The sequence below is a fragment of the Rhipicephalus microplus genome, chromosome 8 (assembly GCF_043290135.1).
Source record: "Rhipicephalus microplus isolate Deutch F79 chromosome 8, USDA_Rmic, whole genome shotgun sequence".
NCBI lineage: Eukaryota > Metazoa > Arthropoda > Arachnida > Ixodida > Ixodidae > Rhipicephalus > Rhipicephalus microplus.
The window spans coordinates 87074124-87098684 of NC_134707.1; positions in this window are offsets into that span (position 1 = coordinate 87074124).

Consider the following 24561-nt stretch of genomic DNA (forward strand, 5'->3'; position numbering starts at 1 on the left):
CGCTTATACGAGGACGTGCTAAAGAACCCTTCCCCTTATTGGCCGAGTACTGTTGTAGGTATTGACGTAAACAAGGCTTTCGATTCAGTGCCCGATGATACTATACTACGAGAGCTGTCAGAACTGACTCTTGGTAGAAGGCTGTATAATTATGTCCGGAGTTTTCTCCAGGACAGGACCTTTTATATAAAAATATGCTCTTTCATCAGTCAATCATACTTCAACAAAATCGGAGTTCCGCAGGGAGCCGTTATCTCTCCAGGACTGTTTAGCATAACAATGCACCCTCTTGCCTTTCTTCTGAGTGAAGTTCAGTCCATCTCGGCGGGAATCTATGCCGACGACGTTACAATTTGGTGTAACGCGCAAGACATCTTTACCCAACAGCAGCAACTCCAGAAGGCAATTGATGTGATCACCACTTTCCTTGACTGGCAAGGTCTCCAGGTTTCACCAGAAAACACAGAATTTATAGTCGTTCTGAAACCTACAAATCACAGCAAGCAGCAATTTATTCGAGACAAAATCCAACTTATTGTACGCAACACAAGCATACAGCGCAAAGAGCACGTTAAGGTGCTAGGCATTATATATCAGCAAAACTCCAAGTCCACTCAATGTGTAGAAAAAGCACTGTGCACTGCGAAACAGACAACAAGAGTGCTGCGAAAGTTGACGAATTGCGCCTGGTGCCTATCAGAAGGTCAAATTAAAAGGCTAGCGCGAACACTCGTCCACTTAAGGCTTTTATATGGACTACTCTTCCTGCCAATGACGGCGACTTAACTTGGAAAACTCGTATGCATCAACAAAACATGCATTCGCATCGCCACAGGGCTACCAAAATACACCAAAGTCGGAGACCTGTTCGAACAGGTCTACTTCTTCCATTACGTGACTATGTAGAGCCTGCTCTGCAAGCTCGAAAAGAACGCCTCAAGCTAATCCGCCCTGGAAGATTCATCAGAAATGAGCTAGGTCTAAGCAACCAAGACCTGCCTGAAATTTTACCCACCATTCCGCCATGGGAAGATATTACCGTGACAGGCAATGGGCCGCTTCCAAAACGTATTAGCCAAGCCTAGGACAATCAGCGAAGGGCATACTACACTCTGCGGCATATTGAACACCTTAAAAGTATACCTAACGAAGAAGATATAATTTACACGGATGCCTCATGCACTCTAGAAGGCTCAAACACCGGGGCATTTTTTCAACCGGAGAACAGGGGAAGCATCTTCATTCTTTATTACTCAATCATACTTACTGCCGGAAGCAGCTGAAAGGTACGCTATTTCTGAAGCTTTAGCCCATTACAATCAAACAGGATCATCGCCAAAAGCTGTTCACATCTTCACGGGTTCACAGCAAGTGCTTGAAACACTCCGAACTAGGAGAAAGCTACCAGTGTACGCCAGGCACATACTGCACAATGCCGCCCAACTTCAACAACGATCAGTCCGGGTACGAGTTCATTGGATTCCTGGACACACAAATATACCGGGACACGAGCTAGTTCATCAACGAGCCTTACAGCATCACAGCAAGGAACGACTCGGGGATGCGAGCTCGAAACATGCCGCAACGATGACCCAAGATGGAACCCATGAAGGCAACTACCGAACGAAATTTCAACGTCAGCGGCAATTAGGAACCAAATTAGAAGAAGCTAAAAAACACGATGCCCCACGCCCAAGATCCACCCGCCTCTATGAGGTCACACTCAGAAGATTGCAAACACGAAGTTTGGCGACAATCCCGGTCCTTCACAAGATACACCCGACAAAGTACTCCGACCCCAACTGTGATTACTGCCACGAGCCAGCAACGATGGAGCATATTCTCTGAAAATGCCCCGTTCTAGCCGAGCTGCTTCAACGAAGCATTCCGTTCAAGCCGAGCTGCTTTTATGAAAAATCAAGTCGAGCTGCTTTTATGAAAAAAGCCCAACGTACTCTGCCTCAGCTACAGCAAGACATGGAAGGTACAACCAACTGCATACTTGAAGACCCACTCATCAGAGCCAGGCTGAACCTGTGGTGTGCTGCCTTGCGCACGATCGCCATTCCCTGCGCAGCATTAACAAGATGACCAGTTTGAGGTCACCCAAGTTTTTGTTTTTTTTTTCCATGGTGCTGAAACCAACAAGCGAGAGCACATTGTAAATAGTCCAATAAAATTTTCAATCAATCAATCAACGCGCACTATCTTACGGCTTACACTGCGTGTCTACTTCCCACGTTTAATCACCTCGAGTTCATGGTATATACTAGTTCACTGTATTTATGGCACTGCGGCCCAACGCTCGCTAAACCTTTCTAAAACCAAGGAGATCATGCCCAGCAAGTATAACGTAGCAACAATTTTTCGTCAGATAGTGCGCAATATGCATGCCAATGGCTGCTAAGGGGAATGAGAGACAGGAGAATTCGGCTTTTATTGAACGCGCATGCTGCGAATTTTTTATTGTTCAACAACGCACAGAAGAAAACTCTCACCGGCACCACCTTGGAGGTGAAAATGTAAGACTGGTTACACACTACGACTACTACGACGACCACGAGAAAAAAACAGGTGCCGCTATAAGGAGCTTCGCCCCTAAAAGACGCCGGCGCACGTGCAAGAGGAAGCCACCGCGGTGAGCTTGGAAGGCGAAAAAAAAGAAGAAGAAAGGAACAGACGGTGCTGGGCACTCGACAGAGTCAGGTTACCGAATTGGGCCCGAGGGTCGACGTCTCGGACGCGGTCCACGCGTTGGTGCGACCAGCTCAACGTCCCCTGTCTGCCACACCCCTCTTTACCAAGACTCCAAGTTCCTTGGTAGCCTCAGCAAGCTGCCAGTGGCTTCTCCAAGCCAGTCGGCAGCTCTCGTATTGGCGCAACATCATCGCATCACCCGAAGTGCTCGACTCTTCGACGGGTGAGCCTGTGTCAGCTCAGGGACACTCTCTGTTAAGACGCGATGCTATTGAGGAACTCTCGTTAGCTCCTTTGTATTTGCTTAGTTCGCTGTCTACGTGTGTGTGCAAGTTACTTTTCATGTTTTTTTTTAATGCGAAGCATTTCTTAGCGAACTTAGGCGACCTTGAGCGTACCTATCTATCTATCTATCTATCTATCTATCTATCTATCTATCTATCTATCTATCTATCTATCTATCTATATAGCCGCCTACGACTTTTAGCTCTCCTGGCCATTTGGAAAATGGTATCAATACGAAACTTGGTATGGCATAACATGACTGTATGAAGAGCATGTATGACTAGTCATAACATGAGAATTGTGATATTTATGTCAGGATTTACATTTCATATTCTTGCTGCTCTTGCGGTGCTTTCCTTCACATGACACGTCGCAAAACTGGTATGGCATGACATGATTCCATGGCGAACACAAGCGACAGACCATAACTTGAAAATTATGACATGCGTGTCATGTAACAACATGACTACATGTCACGCTCATGATGCACTCTCAGCCATTTCGCTAGCTTCACATAAACCAAATCTCATATTACGGTACGTCAATGGATGACGAAGGTATCCGACTGGTGCAAACATGATAATCATCACATGTGTGTCATGTAACAGCATGACTACATGCCACGCTCAGGATGCGCTGGCGGCCGTTTCACTAGCTTCACTTATACCGAATTCGGTATTACGGGACGTGAATGAATGACGAAGGTATGATACTGGTGCAAACATGATAAACATGAGATGCGTGTCATGTAACAACATGACTACAAGCTACGCTCATGATGCGCTCGCGGCCATTTCGCTAGCTTCACAGGTACCAAATTCATAATTACGTGACGCGAACGGACGAAAAAGGTAAATGACGCATCCAAACATGATATCACGACATGCGTGTCATGTAACAACATGACTACATGCCACACTGATGATGCGCTCGCGGCCATTTCGCTAGCTTCACATATGCCAAATTTGGCATCACGTGATGCCAATCGATGACGAAGGTATGGACTTGTGAAAACATGATAATCATGAGATGCGTGTCATGTGAGAACATGACTAAATGTCACATTCAAGGCGCCAATACACTTTGACGTGACCCGGGGCGCATGCGTGCAGGCTTTCGTTTCATCGCGTCACACTGGCGTTGCCTTGCCAGGCGCCGGTTCTGCCATATACTCGCAGGTACGCGCCGCGCGGCGTTGCTTTGACGCATGCGCCTTTCAGTGCATCCCGCGTACCTCCATCTCGAAAAGATGCAAACGCAGTGCTGTCATGGTAACGCATCGGCCCTAAATGCAGCATGTCGCATTTCGTGCGGGTTGCCGTCGGGCCGCACCTACGGACGCTGGTCGCACCAGTCGTGGCCTCAGAGTATAGAGTAATCGGGTTTCGTTAATGTGCATCGCTGTTCCCAGCGTGCGCGCGCGTTAATGCTACGTGGAAGTGTATTGGGCCCTTCATGATGCACCCGAGGAAGCTTCGCTATCTCCACCTATACCACATTTGGTGTTACAAGACGTCCATGGATGACGAAGGTATATGATTGGTGTAAACATTTTACTCAAGAGACGCGTAAGAATATGACAACATACCAAGCTCAGAGCGTGCTCGCGGCAGTTTAGCTAGCTCCACATATACTAAATTTGGCATCACGTGACGTGAATAGATGACAAAAGTGAACGACACATTCAAACATAATAATCATGACATGGAAGTCATGTACGGCATAATATAGCTCCACCTCGTAACGTTGTTGTGATACATAAACCTTGCATTAACTCACCGTCGTCTCGTCCGCTCGTCTACCAGCTTTGCGCAGAAGCAGTCGCAAGCAGAGTAACACACGCTATGAAACGGCTGGTGACCTTGGCGGCTGAGTACGGAGCAGTGGCGCCTTCGGGACCGTGTTGCCGTCTCGCCTTCGTAACAGTGGATGGCAGCTGCGGGATCGGCTGGCGTCAGCGACATCGATGCGGTGAGTGCCTAATGTTTTCCCCTCAGTTCACAAGACCACTCTAGCACAGTTTAGAGAAGGGCTGTGTAAAGCATTGGCGAATGAGATTTCATTGTTTCAAGCCAAGTTTTAATGTTTCAAGCCGCTTTGAAACCAAAGTTAATGTGGAGGGTGTAAACACGGCAGTGTAAAAAATTGCTTGCGCGTCTTGCTAGTAGACCTATAGTGGGTACGGTAAGTAGATTCTTAACACAGTAAGTAGATTCTTAACAGTGGCAAACAACAGGAGGCTAGTGTGAGCGATGGAGAGCCTTAAAGTGAAGGAACTCACCGAAATTTGTGAGAAGTTGGCATTACTTTGGGCCGTGCGAAACGAAAGCAAGCGATGCTTGAGATCATGAAGGATGAAGGAGTGTCGGCTGAGGAAGTCGATGAGGCCTGGGTGGATATCAAAGCACGCCGCGAGGAGGGTGAAAGGCCAGAAGTTCGCAAACGTAAAGAAGCTGAAAGGCGCAAACGTCGCGAACGAGCGGGGGCCGAGAGACAGGAGCGCCTGGATTTAAAACGAATAAAATTAGCAATGCTACAGTGTTCACAGGCGCCTAGCGTAGCCTCTGCGACAGTTCAAGTCAGTGGTTATAAAACTATGGACCAACTGTCACCGTTCGTAGTGGGCAAGGACATGGCGAAGTATCTCGTCAAGTTCGAACACGTCTGTGAGCGAAATGCTTTGGAGCAGTCTCTTTGGGCGCAGTCCATGTTAGCTCTTCTTCCCGGTGAAGTGTCCTACGTGATAACGTGCTTGTCGAGGGAAGCGTTTGATAGCCATGACGTGGTTAAGTGCTCTTGAGACGTTATAAGTTGCCGCCTGATGCTTTCAGGCAAAGGTTCTGGTATGCTAAAAGGGGGAATGAGTCAAACATTGACCTCGCGTTTCGTCCTAAAGCCGATTTATTGAATGGCTAAAGGGCGAAGATACTTAGGATGATCGCGATAAAGCGGTAGAAGGCATTGCATTGGAGCAATTCTACCGCTGCATCGAGGAGGATATCAAGCTTTGGCTGCTGGACAAGCTAGGCGAAGTACAGCTAAACAAGGCAGCAGAGTTAGCTGAGGAGTATTACACTCGCCGAAAGTTGCATAGTAGGGCAGTGCGTGTTGAAAAAGATGAAAGAAAAGAAGGGCTTCTCAAAGAAAACTGTTCAGCGGAAACCCACTTCACGCCATATTTTCAGGAAGGACCCGTCTCTTACGAAAAACGCTGTCGAGGAAGGCCAAACAGAAGCGGAGAAATCGAGTGAGGTTCCTAAACAACCCGCTGATACTGCACGGGAATTTGAATCACGGAAGCCGCTAATCTGCTACAACTGCAAAAAGGAAGAGTACATCGCGATAAACTGTAAGCAAAAGTTTGCTTTCGCAACTATCCGATAATCGGAAAAGAACATATGGTTGTTAGAGCCATATCTCCAAGAAGTTAGTGTGAATGGGAAAACATGTCTACCACTTGGAGACTCTGCGGCAACCATGGACGTTGTCCATTCTTTGTTGGTGTCTCCGAATTACTTTACAGGAGAACGCGCGTGGATCAGACAAGCCGCCGAGGAGCAGAGTGCTTGCTTACCAATCGCTACGGTTGTTATTGAAGGCCCGTTCGGTAAGCTTCGCAGCGAAGCGGCTGTGTCTGCCGCGCTTCCCGATAGTTTTAGTTATCTTTTTCTAATAACTCAGAGCAGCTTCTCAAAGAGCAGGGTAAATCGTTCTTCAACTTAGCGTACATGGCCCTCACGCGAAAGCTTTCGCAGGAACTTGATCTTGTTCGATGTGGCAAAGCAACAAGTGCAAAAGTTGCTGATCTTTGTGACCTAGGCGGCGAGTCGACGGAACTTCAGACAGGAAATTCTCCGCGTGAGTCATTTGAGCAGTCCCTCGAGCAGCTCGTCGCCGAAGCCACTGCCGCAGTTTGTGTCGGCGGAGGAGACAACATGGCGCCATTGAGTCAAAGCTAGAAAGGTGCAACGCTTTTGCCTCTAGCGGTAAGTTGGAGTGAGCTGTCGAGGGTTGATTGAGAAACGCTCACTCGAGGGCAGCGTCAGGACCTCTCGAATAAAGCGCTAATAGAAAGCATAAACTTCGAAAAAAAAATGTTCCCTTTTTTGAGAAGGCAGGGCTTCTGTATAGGAGCTAAACAAATATGCAAGGTAGCAAGTATCAGCTCTTAGTGCCACAAAAGTATCGTCGCCAGCTATTAGAACTGGCGCATGAAAATGCGTGGGCAGGGCATCTCGGCATAAAAAAAGACCAAGGCTAGAGTTTCCCTTGAGTTTTATTGGCCGAGATGCTGGAAGGATATCGAAGACTATGTATGCTCATGCGACACTTGTCAGAGAGCGGGGAACGCCACGAACAAGTGGAAGGCACCCATGAAGCTTCGGCCCTTTATCACAGAACCTTTTCGGCGCCTAGTAATTGATATTGTCGGGCCATTGCCAGAGTCAAGGTAACGTCGTCGATACATCACGACGGCCCTCTGTGTAGCCACAAAATTTCCGGAAGCGATACCACTAAAGAGCCCTATTCCCCTCATGTCGTGGATGCACTGCTATCTATATTTCCACGCGTCGGATTTCCTTCTGAAATCCAATGCTACAATGATAGTGTCTTCTCAGCTGCCTGACCTCAATCTTTTTGGGTAAATGCAGAATAAAAGTAGTGTGCAGCTCGAGCCATCACCACAATCTAATTTGGTAGAGCGTATGCATTCCGTTCTGAAACGGGTACTGAGAGCTCTTTGCTACGAGCACCGATTGCGACTGGGAGGCGTGTATTCCTCCCGTTATGTTCGCGTTCAGATCAACTCTTTACAAGAGCACTGGTTTTAGCCCTGCAAAGCTTGTGTATGGCAGGAGTTTTAGAACACCATTGCGAATGCTACGTGAGTCTTGGGAGGGATTCGATGAGGACCCTAATGTAGTTGCGTATGTTCAAGACCTCCTTCAAAGGCTTGGAAAAACAAAAGATCTTGTGGAAAACCACATGAAGGCTGCACAAGTGCTGTCGAAGGAGTACTACGACAAATCGGCGAAGAAGCGCACCTTTGAAGTAGGTAATCAGGTAATGCTGCTGCGGCCGTCCAAAAAGAACAATCTCGAGGTTCATTGGGATGGGCCCGCCAAAGTAATATCGAAATTTTCTTATACCAATTATGGGGTAAAATTAGGTAGGCGGCCAGACAAAATTTACCACAGTAACTTGATGAAACCATACGTTCAACGTCAAGCGGTCGTAAATCTGCTTTTCTTTGCTACAGAGGAAGAGGGAGCAGAAATTTTGAGTTCTAGTCATGTAATCGAAAGGAGATCGGAGGTAATCTTGGAGCAGTTGAACCTAGCGCCTAGGTTTAGTGAAGTCCAGAAGAAGGACCTGAGAAAGATTGTTTCCGAGTTTGAAGGTGTGTTTTCGGACTGTTCCAGAAACACGACGGTGATTGGACATGATATCAAGCTAACTTGTGAGGAGCCAATTCGTAGCAAGCCGTATCGTTGTTCCCCTGTGCAAAAGCAGATCATCAAAGAGGAGATCGATAAAATGCTGGGAGTCATAGTACCGGGCGAAAGTACTATGCATTCCCTCTAATATTGGTTCAAGTGCCGGGAAAAGATCCGACGCCATGCATCAATTATTGGCGTCCTAACGCCATAACTCGATACCAAACTCACCCGATACCAAACCTAAAATAGAAGGTAGAACTGTGTCACAGTCCAGCTATATTTCCACGTTAGACTTCGTGCGGGAATATTGGCAAGTCCCCCTTACGGAGCGTGCTAGCCGCTATGCCACATTCGTTTCTCTATTCAGAACGTATCGTCCACTTAAGCTGAGCTTTGGATTGAAAATGTGCCCTTTTGTTTTTCAGGCTTAATGGACCGCTTTCCCAAAGGCCTCTCTAAGTTCGCTCTGCCATATCTTGACGATGTCGCCATCTTCTCAAACAACTGAGAATAACATGTCGAGAATTTACGTGTCGTGCTCAACAGGTTGAGAGAAGCTGGTCTTACCGTGAAACCTGCTAAATGTCACCAAGGGCGCGACGAGGTGTCTTACCTAGGACACGTTGTGGGGCGTGGCCGGCATAGACCTTCAGAAATTAAGGTAGCCGCCGTCGTGAACTATCCACGACCAACCTCGAAATCGGAGATAAGGACATTCTTGGGCCTAGCTGGATACTATCAGCATTACGTGCAAAACTACTCTAGCATTGCCAGCCCTCTAACTGACGCACTTCGAAAGTACGAGCCGGTTGAAGTAGTATGGGACTCAGAAAAGGAGAATGCGTTTTTCCAGCTGAAACAGGCTCTAAACAAAAAAGCATGTTCTCATGGCACTCGATTTCTCTAAGAAATTTGTGATTCAATGAGACGCGAGTGATCGTGGCTTGGGAGCTATATCGTGCCAGGAAGACAGTGCTGGTAACGAAAGGCCAGTTTTGTATTTAGCTCGAAAACTCAGCTGGTGGAAAGAGGCATACAGTACCTCTGAAAAGGAATGCGCTTGCTTCGTGTGGGCCGTTCAAAAGCTGGCCTGTTATGTCTCCGGTTCGAGGTTTGTGGTCGAAACGGACCACTGCCTTCTAACCTGGTTAAATAACATGTCGCCTGAAAATGGCCGGTTACTGGGGTGGAGCATGATACTCCAACAGCACAACTTTGACTTTCGCTGCGAAAAAGGAAAGCTAAACGCTCATGCAGACGCATTGAGCCGTGCGTTTTAGTTAGTACCTTCTCCAGCTTTCGGTATCTCGTTGGCGATTCAGAGAAAAATTTTGTCTTCAGCACGGCCTTAGCTGAGCGCTCTCGTTCAGAGTGGTTTCAAGGGGCCAACTTTATGTTGTATTCTATTTCAATACGCTGTTGTACGTGTAAAAATTTGAGTTCTCATTTTAAGAGTCTTGAGTCCCACATGTGCTTCTTGATGTAGAGGGAAGGAAATTCCGATATACACGTAGCTAGGTATATGTTGTACGATACTTTGTCTGGTGTTCTGTAGGGTGACTGAAGGCACTTGCTTGTGTCGTGTGTTGTCTGTTGTCGAATCGTTCTTGACAAGTTGCAGAACCATCGACAAGTGCTGAAACCAAAAATCGCAAGAAGAGACGAGTGAAGCTGGCCGACAAGTAGTTGCGACAAGCCAGTGGAGCTGGGATTCGTCCTCAAGGAATGGGTGTGTTCACGGACCTAAGCCTAGAGCTACATTCTTCCCATGGCCCTGGAGGCAAACCTGGAGGAACCAGGCGAACGAGCACGCCCGACATCCGAGCCACGTGGAAGCAGCTCGTCGTTCCGGTGCATTGTCTGGCGGCGGGGGTGCTGTTACGCCTACAAGTCCGAACCGAACGTCAATGCCTCCGCAAAGGCAATTTGTGTCAAGGCCAGCGGGCGAACCCGCCTGACGCGATCAACTCAACGACGTCATCAAGCGGCGGCGCCGGTCTGTAGCGCAACGCACAGCGAGCTCCCTCAGCCCACGAGCCCATTGAAGCAATCGGCGCCTTCCAGTCTGGCGAGTCTTACGCAATGCGTGGAGGCGTCACTCATCCTTGGGTGCAACCACGCGCAGAGGCTCTGTATTTGATGAGCATGACACGGTCCAGCAGCGGGTCCCAGAGGAGGAATCTGACATAACAGCCAGCGGCGCTTCTGGTTGGACATTGGTGACTCATAGTATCCACCCAGTGTCTAATAAAAAGGCCCTGCGGCGCGTTGCCGGCAGTAGACCTATGTGTCAGAGAAGCCTCTTGTCAGCTCGAGCCTTTTCGCTGTCGGCGCGGCCGGTACACTCGTAAGCGGCGAGTTTCGTGGCGCCCTTCGTAACCTCGTCAGCGGTGCGCTTCGTAACAGCAGTTGACTTGTGCGGCAGAGAGAAGCCGACGGATGCGTGCGAGAGAAGACATCTCGGCTTTTTGGGTCCTTAAGCTGCCGGCCCCAGTGCCGAATATGTAACGCCGCTATTTTTATGTTGTACATAAACCTTGTCTCAACTTACCCTGGTCTTGTCCGCTCGTCTATCAGCTCTACGCAGAAGCACTCGCAAGCTGAGTAACACACGCTACTAACCGGCTGGTGACCTTGGCGACGGAGTTCGGACCACTGGTGAATTCGGGACCGTGATGGCGTCTCGCCTTCGTAACAACGTGGGATCTGCCAATGTTTTTCAAAAAGTGTAATTCTAAACATGAAAACAGCCTTGCCATTTTCTTATGGACGTTGTCATCAGGGGCACGACGATGTCCGTAAGATCTAAACATCCTAAGAACCCCATCACAGACGGAAATCGTGCAGCATGCTCATGGTCCTGTTTATTCTGAAAAAAAAAACATCCCGTTGAAGGTGAGGGAGGATATCTCGTTGAAAAAAAGCAAGAAGAGTTTCGCCATTTTATGACCCAACCAACCTATGCAGATGCGGCGCATCAGGGGGCAGCGTCGCATTATTCCTCGGACCTCACAAGTACATAATCGAACCTGTTTCCAAACCTCGTTCGTGAGTCAAGATAGCTTGAAAGATGAGTGCGGCAAATTTTACGGCCTTGGCGTAACGCATAGGTAACGCAGAGTTGAAAGCATGGGTTGAGAAACGTGAAAAACGTGCAGGTTTGGTTTTTTACTTGGGAGGTCCGAGGAGCCACCTCCGGACACTTCTCGAAGGACGAGTCCGTTTGAAGCAAACATTTATTAACAATAGCTAGAGAGCACGTCCCCCTAATATAACTGGTCCTACTCGTCGGATACAATTATAAAGAAATGTACATGCTACGTGCCCTAGCCTCATGTGCGTGACTCCCTAGCCTCAGTCGCTAATAATAAAGTCCTACCACTCAGCAAGTAAACCTCAAACATTCTACTCACTCCCTCTGTTCACTTAAGCAGAGCTCTCCCAGCTGCGTAGCGGCTGTTGCTATAAAAGGGAGTGGAAGGTTGGTTGCGTGGTATCTGTCTTGTCTTGTCGTGGCTGCTGCTGCTTGTAAAGAATAGAGACCAGCGCCTTTGAGTACGTTGCAACAACTCGACTGTATGTACAGAAACTGGCTTACATATTAACATGACTCTTTCACCGTTGGGACCGTCACATGTTGCCTCGGCAGAGCCGATAGTGCAGAGCACTGTTTGCGGCGACCAGAACGACCGTGAGGTTGTGGAAGCCAGGTTTTCACCCCTCAGTTGCCCCTCCCTATTCTACTCACGGCCAACCAAAACAACTAAGTCCGTTTATTGTACAGACTAAACACACTTGTTGCCGTCCTCTTCTCTGGCTCTTTTATTCAAGGACTTGACCTCCCAGTCTGAGAGAGAAAGATGAAAGTACCGGCCTACACAAGACGTTCCGCGAACTGCGCGAAGCCATACGATGATGGCGCCGTTTCGGCTGCGAGCCCACACCATTACTGCGATATGACTACGCTGTCCAGCGTAACAGCCGTCCCGTGGACTCAAATTCAGATAGACGGGTGTCGATACACCGGATGTCCTCACGTCACCGGCCGGCACACCGCTGGCCGGGGACCGCCTAGCTGGGTGTTGAAAGCGGCGACCGACCGCGGTCTTCTTACCAGAACGGGCGTCCTTACGCCGGGACTATCGTCTCACGAGAATCGGCTCTTTGGGAAGCGCACCCATTTGCGACAAAGCACACTCATCCCCCTGGCCTGCAACGCCAGACCTTACACGCCCTTCTCAAGATTCGCGCAAGCGCTCAAATGCAGCTACGCGAATAACAACAACATAAAGACATGGCGGCGAACGTCCCCTACCCTGTGGCCGCACTTCACAGTTCCTTGAACGCCAGAGTCGTTTCTGCAATGCGTGCTATATTCTCTTTGCTTAAACCTTGGGGCCCCACCAAACGGGCGCCACCACAAAGCAAACCAAAAAATATTAAGGACAGGAGGTCACTGTATACACAAGTACAATTGATAAAGCAGGCAAATCAAACAACAACAAACTCCTGCATGCTTTTAGTCATACATATTGTAAGCACAATATTTACAACGTTTGACCTTCATCTTCTTCATCTGTATATAATCATGATCACGAAAAACGTCGTCTTCGTTCAAAGGGTTGATCAGGCGATTCGGCCTAATAAACGCCGTCGAGACTCCCACGCTGCTACTGTCTTACAGAGTGGTGGAGGCTGCTTCGATCCCCAAGTCCTCTCCAACGTCCTGTTCCCCTGGAGCTTCGTTCGGGTCACCGCTTGCTTCCCCCGTCCACTGTCATGGCTCAAGAACCGCTGCCAGGAACATCCAGCATCCCTGTCCAACAAACCATTCCTGCGTGGATCGTCAACGCCTAGCAGCGCGACCCACCCATCTTCTGTGGTCTTCCACGCGACGACGTCGAGGTATGGCTAAAAAAATACGACATGACCAGTGTTTGTAACCAATGGGATGAGCCTCAAAAACTTCGTCGCGTCGCCTTCTATCTGTCCGATGCCGCGAAAACGTGGTTTTTTAACCACGAGAGCAGCTTCCCGGATTGGCCTACTTTTGCTCAACAAGTCCACAGGATTTTGGGGAAACCGAACATCCATTCCGAAGTGCCGAAACGAAAGCTCGATAGGCGTGCGCAACTTCCCGGGGAGACGTACACTTCGTACATTGAAGACGTCTTTGCCCTTTGCCACCACGTGAACTAGGCGATGACAGAAGCTGATCGTGTTCGCCACATCATCAAAGGGATAGGCCATGTCGCGTTTAACGCTCTGGCTGTTAAAAACCCCACCACCGTTGAGGACGTCATCACGACATGTCAGCATCTTGATGAACTCCAAGCCAATTGATTGCACCCAGACTACCCAGACGCCAGTGGCAGCCGGCCTTCCTCAGATGCGGATTTGCGCACGCTGATTCGCACTCTGATTCACGAGGAACTTCAAGCGCAAGGGTTGTCATGTGCACCCGCCCCTCGGCCTCACTCTCAATCTGCTGGTCTGCGCGACATCATCAAAGAGGAGCTCTCATTCATGGCTGGCGCTCTCCCATCAAACACTACGGCGCCACCAACACCACCCATGATGTATGAGCAAGTCGCTGCCATGCACCTGCCTTGGTTCAGCACGCGCATCCTGTTCCTGCGCAGTCCAACGTAGCACCATTTGCACCACACTCACCTGTCCCAGCGCCAGTACCAGCGCCTGTGACAGCTCCAGCACACTACGCCCCCTGGCGCTCGCCTCGCCCAATATGTTACTATTGTGGTATTTGGGACCATATTTCACGATTTTGCCGCAAGCGCCAACAGGACGAACGCCATGGCTACGATGTTTACGAAAGGGATTCGGAGCCATCCCCGAACCAGTACCAGCGACACCCTACAACACGTTCCTTCTCTCCGACGTCTCCACTCGCCGCACCTCGCCCCTGCTATCCCGGACGTCACCGGTCCCCTTCCCCTCTACGACGCTCAACATCTCCTCTGAGAGCGGCTGTACCTACTTCTGACTACTACTCGGAAAACTAGCAGGGGCAGTTTTTGGAGGGAAAGCTGCATAGCTCGAACAAACACCAAGACCTCCGGAGGGCCCAGCCAACTTGTTATTAGTGTATGCGGAAGGGGTACCAGTTCACGCATTGGTGGACACTGGGACTGCTATTTCTGTTATTAATGCGGATTTGTGTACTCGTCTACGTAAGGTAACCACACCTTATACTAGCACTCTCTTACGTAGCGCAAATTACTCGCAGATACGGCCTTCAGCACAGTGCACCGTTAGAGTTTTCATTGATGGGATCCGGCATCATATTCAGTTTCCCGTGCTGGCACTTGTGCTTTTATGCTTATTTTAGGATGGGACTTTCTTTCTGATGCTGCTGCTTCCATCTCTTGTCGACAACGACTCATACATATGCGAGAGACGGATGATATTTCCCCGAAATCATCACGTGACCGGCTACGAACAGCTAATGACTTCCTTGTGCCACCTAGCCACGAGCACGTTATCATGGTTATGTCTGACTCCATTGACCACGGCGACGTCCTATTCAGTCCATCAGCCCGTTATCTATCCAGAGGGATTGCACTTTCATCGAGTCTTGTCCGTTTCTCCAACGGCACCGCATTTCTCGCAGTACTCAATATCACCATTGAGCCGATTCTGCTGACCAAGGGCACTGTTGTAGTTTCTAGCGTGAACACACAACCTATCTCTGTAGTGGCTTCGGATACCAGTCTGGTGGAATCACGTTCAATACCAACAGATGCTCCACCTACTACGGCTCTCGCCAATGCCATCAGCACGGATCTCACTTCCCCGCAAGCAGACCAACTACTGGCGTTGTTGTCTAAGCATAAATTTTCTTTTGACGTACATTCCACTGCTCTAAGCCAGACTTCAGCGGTGGCTCATCGCATACACACCGAACTTCTATTGTCCGTCGTCGACCATGCCGTGTTTCTTCCAGCGAACGCGAGATCATCGACAAGCACGTTGCTGATATGCTCAAGCAAAACATCATCCGCCCCTCCTCAAGCCGTTGGTCGTCACCTGTCGTTCTCGTACGAAAAAAAGACGGTTCGGTGCGATTTTGCGTTCACTACCGCGCATTGAACAAGGTAACCAGAAAAGACGTATATCCCTTGCCTCACATTGATGATGCCTTAGATTCCTTACAAGAAGTGGAATATTTTTCGAGCCTTGACCTGCGCTCCGGTTACTGGCAAATTCCAATGCACGAGGATGACAAGGAAAAAACTGCTTTTGCCACACCCGACAGACTTTACGAATTTAACATCATGCCTTTCAGCCTCTGCAATGCGCCAGCAGCGTTCGAACGACTGATAAACACTGATAAACACTGTATTGCTGGGCCTTAAGTGGAAAACATGCTTATGTTACCTTGACGACATCGTAGTAATATTTTCAACAATCGAACAGCACTTGCAGCGCCTAGATGAAGTTTTGACGTGTCACGCAGCTGCTGGCTTTCAGCTCAACACTAAGAAGTGCCACTTTGCTAGCAGAAGTATTAAAGTACTCGGACATCTCGTCAGCAAAGATGGAATCCAGCCTGATCCCGAAAAGATTACTGCCGTTCTTCACTTCCCGGTGCCTCAACGCGTCAAAGAGCTCCGTAGCTTTCTTGGCCTTGCGTCGTACTTCCGGCGCTTTATACGAGACTTCACCACCACTGCTGCGCCACTTCACCAACTCCTTTCTTCGGGAGCGTCATACGTATGGTCCGACGAATGCCAAATGGCTTTTGACACCTTGAAACGTGCCCTCACGTCTGAGGCAGTGCTTTGTAGTTTCGATAAAGGCGCACCCACTCTCCTCCATACTGATGCCAGCGGACACGAACTCAGCGCTGTACTTTTGCAACGAACAGAGCGTTATGACGAACGTGTGATCGCATACGATAGTCGCACCCTCACAGCAGCAGAGAAAAACTGCACCATCACCGAGCAGGAGTGTCTCGCCATTCTCTGGGCCATCCAGAAGTTTCGACCATATCTTCACGGCCGCCACTTTACCGTTGTCACTGACCACCACGCTTTGTGCTGGTTGTCGCCATGAAGAATTTGTCTGGACGTCTCGGTCGCTGGATACTTCGTCTGCAAGAATACGAGTTTCACGTTATCTACAAATCCGGCAAGAAACACAACGAAGCCGATGCTTTTAGCCGCTGTCCTTTACAATCCTCATCAGGCACTCCTGGCCTGTCGCCAACTGTGAGTGAACCCATCAAAGTGTCTCCGTCAATTCATTCCCTCGCCGGTGTCAATTTTCTTTCTACCTTCGGCAACGAGACGTTTGTATCCCACCAACGCAGCGACACTTACTGTCACTCTATAATGCAGCGCCTTCAAGGCTCATCTCGTCCTTCCAACGCCCGCACTTATCGACAGCTGCGGAACTTCAAGGCTGAAAACTCAGTCCTTTACCGCTTTTTCTTCCACCCCGAAGGACAGCGCCGGGTTTCTGTTGCTCGTCGTTCCCCAAGGGCACAGATTTTGGAGGCGTTTCACGATGACCCCAAGGCTGGTCATCTCGGTTTTCAAAAAACCTATGAACGCATCCGCAGTCGTTTTGCCTGGCCTGGCCTTTCCAACTAAGTAGCGCGATAAGTTGCGTCATGCTCGCTATGCCAACGCCGCATGGGACCCACTTCCTCCCCGGCCGGTCTTCTACAACCTCTTCCGTGTCCTGACGCTCCCTTCGATGTCATTGGCATTGACCTCCACGGACTGCTATCAATATCAGCTAGTAGCAAGCGCTGGATTGTCACAGCAGTTGACCACTTAACAAGGTACGCCAAAACAGCTGCACTTCCTTCAGGATCAGCAGAGGACGTTGCCACATTTTTTCTGGGGGCAATCTTTCTAAGACATGGTGCCCCACGCATCTTATTGAGCGATCGCGGCAAGGCGTTTCTCTCGAAACTACTCAAACAAGTCCTCCACGCATGTAATACGATTCATAAGACGACGTCCAGCTACCATCCCAAGACTAACGGCCTCACAGAGCGCTTCCATCGAACTTTGACCGACATGATATCTATGTATATCAACGCCGACCACACAAACTTGGGATACCATCCTGCCATTCGTGACTTTTGCGTACAATACCGCTACGCAGCGCACCACGGGCTATTCCCCATTCTTTCTCGTCTATGGTCGTCAACCAACATCTCCGCTCGACATCTCCTTTTTTGACGTCCCTGTGAACTCGCCATCGTCATCGAGGGAGCACTTAATCTCTCTCCTGGCCGATTGTCGCCGACGCGCCTACCTCAATACACTGGCAAGCCAACAAGAGCGGTAGACTCGCTACAATGGCGTCCACCACGTAGTTCACTTCAATACTGGAGGCGAAGTACTGTTGTGGACCCCAACGCGGGTTCGCGGCCTGTGTGATAAGTTTCACTCATGTTTCATCGGCCCCTACGCTATAGTCGAGCAGAAGTCTCCTGTTAACTATCGAGTAACCCCTGTTGTCATGCCTTCCGACGGCCGTTTTTGTGGTACGGAGGTTGTTCACGTGTCGCGCTTAAAACCATTCGTGCGCCGTACACCACCGTCATAAACAGCGGCCTGATTGGCCGCTTACGCGCAAGGGGGAAATTAGTGTAAGCACAATATTGACAACGTGTGACCTTCATCTTCTTTATCTGTATCTAATCATCATCACGAAAAACGTCGTCTTCGTTCGAAGGGTTTATCAGGCGATTCGGCCTAACAAACGCCGTCGAGACTCCAACGTTGCTACTGTCTTACAATATACACAAAAAATAGCAGCATATCCACGTGTGAATGATGGAGAGTGGGGCGAAGCATCCGTCCGTTTATTCGTTCTTGCTTCCGTCCACCCATGCGTCTGTCTGTGTGACCATCCATGCGTCCATCCACCCGGCCGTGCGTGCGTCTGTTCGTGCGTCCGCACGTTCATCCGTGCGTCCATTCCTGCGTTGTCCATGCATCCGCCCGTGCGTCCGTCCATACGTTCATCCGTTCGTGCAGCCATCCGTGCGTCCGTTCATGCATCTGTTTGTGTGTCCGTTCGTCCATCTAGTCAGCACTCAAAGTACCAACATCTCGCATCTTTTCATTATATATTCCGCATATAGAAGCACCACCACCCAGCGGACATTCCAAGGACTAAACGAGAGGTGACACACGCACACTTTTTTCTGGCTTGCACTGCGTGTCTGCTTCCCACCTTTAACCACCTCGAGTTCATGGTATATACTGGTTCACTGCATTTATGGGACTGCTGCCCAACGCTCGCTAAACCTTTCTAAAACCAAGGAGCTTACGCCCAGCGAGTATAAGGTAGCAACCCTTTCTTGTCAGGTAGTGCTCAATGTACATGCCAATGGCTGCTAAGGGGGAATGAGAGACAGGAGAATTCGGCTTTTAGTTAACGTGCACGCTGCGAATTTTATATTGTTCAACAACGTGCAGGAGAAATCTCCCACCGGCACCACCTTGCAGGTCAAAATGTAAGACTGGTTACACACTACTACCACGACTACGACGGACGAACCGGTGCCGCTATAAGAGCTTCGCCCCTAAAATACACTTCACTGAGACACACACACATTGCAACGCATGGTGCTGTTCAAGTTTCTCCAGGTTTGTGCACGTCACTCTTAACTAAAGGAGTGTCCACCAAGTGTCTAGTCTTCTAGTGTGTAAACAGCCCCTGAGGTGCAGCTGCTATTTCCCGAGTGAACATTAGATGATTTCTACAGTGTGCATGCGTCGGCAAAACTAGTGGGTGGCGGCCACGGACCATGGTCATCAGGGCGCTGAAGGGCCAAAAACTGAACGCTCCCGAATTCCCGCTGACTGACAAGAAATCACGGCATTGAGTTGGAGAAAACCCGTGCCGCACAAACACGATCGACGCCTGAGCGCCGCTCTTCGCCCGCCGCGATCGGTAGACCTCAGAGGCGGCCATGGACAAGTTCACTACGACCCAATATGGCTTTTCGGGATCTACTGTTATCAATGGCGCTGCCTTGCGCAGTGTGGCTTAGTGCCGCCAAGACGCCTCATCCGCCCACGCAATTTTGTCCGCAACCCGCTCTCCCGTTAGCTTAGAAAATGGCCGAGCTACCTTCGCGTAAGTTAGTCCGTAGCTTAAGTAGTGTCCCCACGATGTCTGAAATTCTATCACTTTCGTCCCTACACTCAACTCCTTGACTACCGCAAGCTCCTCACCATCAGGCGCCCGACAAGGGGAACCTGCAACACGCACTAAGTAGCTCTCCAAATCAAACTCCACGCAACACTGTTCCCACGCGATAAGTCTCCCCACTCCCCCGTTATGATTCTATGGGGATGCGAGCTCTTTCTAGTTAATCTGTCATCTTCAGGAACTTTTGGTAGCCGCACCGAAGTCGCGTTGGGTTGGCCACGGAACGATACCCCGTTATCACTAAATATCTCATATCTCGCAGACTCAGTCGTGGTCTCGTTTTTCGGCATCGGCCGACTGATATGGGACCGGGCAAGTACCCGCAGCACACGCTGCTGCTGACCGCGGTTCATACTCAGCATCTCTAAATTCCACGCCTTGCTCCAACGATACGCCAAATGAACCACCCTTTGGGCAACAAAGGCGCAATTCACTCGCGTCCCCCAGCTCTCGAGGCTCCGCCGGCCTCTGTGCGACGCATAAAAGCTCGCGTTGTCGCTCAACAATGTCTTCCGCTTCCGTGCCCTCCTCGGCTATCTGCGGTCTTACCTCGGCATGCTCCTTTTCGCGGAACTCCTCGGGTGCGCCTGTATCTTTCCTGCCTGACGCTTGCGATCCATCTGGCGACGCGCACCTGCCCAGGGGTATGTAGTTGTCCCCGCTCCTCACGACAACCTGGGTGAGGAGCGGGGATGACCGCTGCTCAACCAGGTTGTATATACCATTTATAGTCGCAGTTTGCCCCTGGCTTTCAGGGCTCTCGGCCTCAAACTGCCGCACTTTGTCTGTGTTTAACGGGCCACTTTTCGGCGTCCGCTATATACCGCCTGTCTCCTCCACGCCTTTCAATATGCTTTCGGAAGCGCAATCACATTTAAGCGACTTTCACGCTTTTTCTGACAGCAGGCAATTTACTCGTGCTGTCAGTCGGTCAGTTAACACCCAAAGCACGAGAACCGTCCCTTATAGGTCAGCGCTAACGCCGCTTTCGCTAAACATCGTCAACGGGACCACCGCGAGCTTCGCCTTCACTGTACCACCGAACGCAGATGTTAAAGTAATAGTGCCTTGCTGCTTCACCAACTCCGGTGGTATTGCGCTCTCCTGCAACTCAGTGATCTCCGCCCACGTGTCCAAAACCGCTCCGATATGCCTATGCTTACAATCGAGCGACATGGAGATAAAGTCACTGTGCGCTTCCACCGGTTCTCTCATCAAAACGTGCGCCACTAAGCTCTCACTCCCAGTGCCCGGAACCCGTTCAGGCCGCTGTATCTGGCGCTGAAGGCAATTCCATTTTTGGTGCCCTGTGCTACCGCAACTGTAGCATGCCCTGGACTTACGTTTTCCTTTTGCGCCTAGGCTTTCTCCAGCACCGCTACTCTTCGCTGTCTCATTCTGAACTCTACCTTTGCTCACGCCTTGCGATTCCGCTGGCTTTATTATTCGCCTGTCTCGCAGCGCAGTTCGCACCCTGCGCTTCCTCAAACGTTCACAGCAACGCGGATATTTCTGAGGCACTCAACCATGTTCTCCGTTCTTGAAGTGTCCCATGCCACATAGCCTCCTCCGACAATTTTTTTCTTTAACTGCTCGGCAACCAAAAGCTTAACCGGGCCCTCGAATGCCGACACCCCCCTTGCCTCAGAGTAAATGTGGATGTAGTTCTCTAAACGTGTCGCAAAAGGTCTCCACCCTTCGTTCGCACGCTTCCCTGGCCCCAAGAATCTTCATAGATATTCCCCGGCCGAACGTTTGAGCTCGTCAAGCACCGTTTGCTTGATTACCCGGTAATCTTTATGCTCTGTTGGGCTTAGGCGCGTGGACAAAAATGGGACTCTCTCCGCTACGAAAAGGAAAAGCAAACGTCTCCAAAACTCTCCCGGTACCTCGAACGCTTCTAGGGCACTCTTCACGGACACACACCACACCAGTGCTTCAGCCTCTGTTGGAAGTTTGGGTAATACCCCTCTGAGAACTTTCGAGTAGCGTCTCAGTTCGCTACACGGATCCCGCCTGCCGAACTCAGGTACACCCCACCGAGAACTTCCACCCATCATCTGTGGCAGTCTCCATCTTTAACCGCAACTCCTGGCGTCTACGCTGTGGCGTGAGATTTCTGCAACGGTCATCTCTCTTGCTCTCCCGCGCACTACCTTCTCCCGGGTTTGCCGCATTGCTCTCGTCTCCCGACTCACGACTCATGGCCTACGCTCGTCTATCTGGGTTTAAGTGGGCAAACCTCGTGTCCATAGGACGTCTTAAAACTCGAGAAAGGCAGTGGCCCCCCTGAGATGTAAGACCACCAGAGGACTCACCACTTGTGAAGTTTCTGCTCGCTGCTTTCTTGCCTTGCCCTCCTTCAGACGCTCGACATCGCTCGATGTCGCCGGGGTGGTCGCCGGACCGATGAATGTAGATGACCGTTGCTGGACCACCGACTTCCTCGGGTCGATGGCTGCTGAACTGCAGCCTCGACTCGGTGGCTTGCTTCCTCATTGGAACAGCCAATGTATTGGCTTTTGTTTTTGTGTCCTTCGCCGCAGGACGAACTCCTTGGTACACAGAGCGTTCCTTGTTGTCGTTGTCTCGATCTTGCCCGACTGCGCCAGTAAAACTCAACCTTCTACCCACTCCCTCTGTTCCCTTGAGCAGAGCTCTCTCAGCTGCGTAGCGGCTGTTGCTATTGAAAGGAGTGGAAGGTTGTTTGCATGGTGTCCGTCTTGTCTTGTCGTGGCTGCTGCTGCTTATAAACTATGGAGATCAGCGCCTTTCGATACGTTGCAACAACTCGACTTTATGTACAGAACTTATTGTTGGACAGCTACACGAGCCGTAAAAACAACCTTCCTAGGCTGCCGGCGGACGCTGGACCAGCTGACGCCGCCTTTGGCGCACTGGCCTAAGGTATAGCTCCGGCGGGACAGCCTCGCCTGAGCTCATGCCCGACGTTCAACTGTTCAGTCCTGTCTACGGGCACGGGAACGTCCGCGCAGCCAGGTAGCCCTCGAACCCCTCAGGCCACCAGACGATCAGTCTTTGCTCGGGTCTGAAACCCGACCACCCTGATGCGTGGCTCGTCTTCCTCTGTCCACCGCTGCGACTCTTCTTTCTTTTCTCCGTCTCGCGCGTGCTTTGAACAATGCTGCGTCTGCGTCAAATTGGCATTTAGTCATTTCTGGCTTATTCATTCACATCCGTACCAGCTTCTTCTTTCTTGCCAAATTGCAACTTGTTTCACAGCGCGCATTTTAAGTTTTGCTCACTCAATCCGTTTCAAGTTCCAAGTACTTCACCCACTTTAAATTCCGCGCACTCCACCACAATACCACATAGCAAATACGTAAAGAATAGGTCCCAAAAACCATGAATTTTCTCAAAGTATTGTCACGCACTTCATGGGGTAGCGACAAGAAGTGTCTCATGAGTCATGAATTTATACAAAAGTCTAATAAAAACGAGCCTGGATTACGGAGCAATAATATTCCAGTCTGCAACACCAACTCCCCTAAAGATCCTCGGCCCTGTTCGCCATCTTAGAATTCGTCTTTCTACATGTGGTTTTCTAACTAGCCCCGTAGAAAGCGTGTACGTTGACACGAATGAGTGGTTGCTACAATTCAAGAGATCCTACCTATCCTCTCTCTACTTTGTTAAAATAAACGCGAACAACGACAACCTGGTATACCCCACGATCAATGACTTTTGTAGTTTTGCCCTGTTTAACAACCACCCTACCATGAGACAGCCCTACGCACTCCGTGTGAGAAGTGTAGCCGAAGAGATGGGTGTGCCACTTTGTGAACACCGTTTGGCTGGCCCCCTGCTGTACAAGTCCCACCATGGCAGTGTCAGATCGTAGATTTTGATATGTTTTTGTTGAATTTACTAAAAGCGCACCTAGTACACATATTTACACACACTTTCTTGAGCTTCAGCATAAATATTCACATCCGCGATTTTTACCTGATGCTTGAAAAACTCGTACTTCTGTGTCCTATGCAGTAGTCACTCCATTCTTTACCGATATAGGTGTTCTGCCCCCAATACGAGCATTGTAAGAGAGGGGAAAGAAGAAGTTGCAGGTGATGGCATCCCACCACTGCCACCAGTTGTTAAGGTCGGAAGGAAGGAAGTTCGCTGGATGATACGAGAACAAAGCATGTTTATGTCACTATTTACACATATTTACAGAAAGGAAAGGTTAGGGGTTTCACAAACCACGAGCGTGGTGGTTAAACGTTACATAGTTCAGAGCGACGTCCAGCACTCTGCGGCGTCGTTTTAAGCCCTGTTGGGCTCCTCCTCTCCGAGTGGAACACCAATCACACACACGCAGGTGAGGAGGGCGAGCATGCACGGTCCACGTGAACACTGCACTGTGGTGGCGCCAGCAGGGCTTTTCCTCGTCGTGTGTGTGCCGCTAGTAGAGAGTTCCCACGATCCTGGCAGCATACTTCAAAGGGTCCGCCGCACATGTCAGGTTCGCGGAGTGGGCCCGAGCAATGCGTGGAAAAGAGTGACGGTGTCCTCTTTGGTCTAGCTCCCGAGCGGTGTTTAGCTATTGTGGCCTTTCTTCTAGGACCACGACGACACTCCCTTCCACGAAAAGCTCCAAATCTCCACCGCGCATACCGTCACGAGGACTTGCGCCTTGGCCTACCGTTTCGCCTCCTGTGCCGTACTGTAGGCCACAAAGGACCTTCCGTTGAACGGGCCGATGGTCTACCCTGCTTTCTTTCGCCCGGCTCATTGTTACCCTTTTCTTGCTTTCGGTTAGTCGCGCGCATACGCTTCAATCTTTTTCGGCGACGTTTGCGACCGACCTTTCCTTCATCGTTTTGAAATCGGTCGCGGGTTGAGTCATCGGCGGTTTTACAGCTCAAGGGTGATTCTGCACCACCTGCCCTACTAATTCGGTACTTTGATTTCTTGG